The sequence below is a fragment of the Penaeus monodon genome, chromosome 27, assembly GCF_015228065.2.
Source record: "Penaeus monodon isolate SGIC_2016 chromosome 27, NSTDA_Pmon_1, whole genome shotgun sequence".
Classification (NCBI taxonomy): domain Eukaryota; kingdom Metazoa; phylum Arthropoda; class Malacostraca; order Decapoda; family Penaeidae; genus Penaeus; species Penaeus monodon.
The window spans coordinates 33417339-33418016 of NC_051412.1; the positions used below are offsets into that span (position 1 = coordinate 33417339).

A 678-nucleotide genomic window follows, 5' to 3' on the forward strand; every position below is an offset into this window, starting at 1 on the left:
GAAAGGAGAGATAAATATAGGTCAGTTGTAGTGGTTGTCTTTTGGTTGTTGCTAAGAGGCAAAGGGTGTGGAGAGGTTATGTTTTGGAGTTGTTTTTGCTGGTTAGGAAAGGTTTGTTGTTTCTGTTGTTGTGAGGCAGAAGGGATGTAGCAATCATATGTTGTAGTTGCTTTTTATGTCTGGCACGAGGGAACTATAAGTCAGCTGTATTTGTTTTATCTTTTGTTGTATCATAGCCTGGATGGAAAGCTAGGTTAATTGCTGGTATTTTTGCCGTTGCTGTGAGGCGGGAAAGACAGAGATGCCAAACGTCATGTTAAACATTTATGAGGAAGGAAGGAGGAATAAGCTGTTGTGGTTCTTGAGACTGAAAGATTAGAGAAGTCAAGTGCTGTGGTAGTTTTTGTTGTTATGAGACAGAAGGGATGTAGAATTCATAAGTTGCATTTTGTTGGTTGGGAATGAGAAAGGATAAAAACAGATTAGTTCTTTTTGTGAGGTAAGAACATGTAAACCCATTATTGCACTGGTTATTATTTGTATTATCTTGGTGTGTGTGTGGGGGGGTTAAGTTAATATGTTATAAAGTAATACAATCAACCTTGGCAGAAAAGCCACTATACACAAGAAATGGATTACTGAAAGATAACGAGGTTGAGTCTATCTTTAGATGAGGAT

General features: G+C 37.9%; 1 protein-coding gene across 1 annotated transcript in view; it reads right to left on the bottom strand.

Moving 5' to 3' along the window:
• Window positions 1-678, bottom strand: part of LOC119590499 (synaptogenesis protein syg-2-like) — a 72102-nt gene that overhangs the window by 4842 nt on the left and 66582 nt on the right. The gene's annotated exons all lie outside the window — the stretch shown is intronic.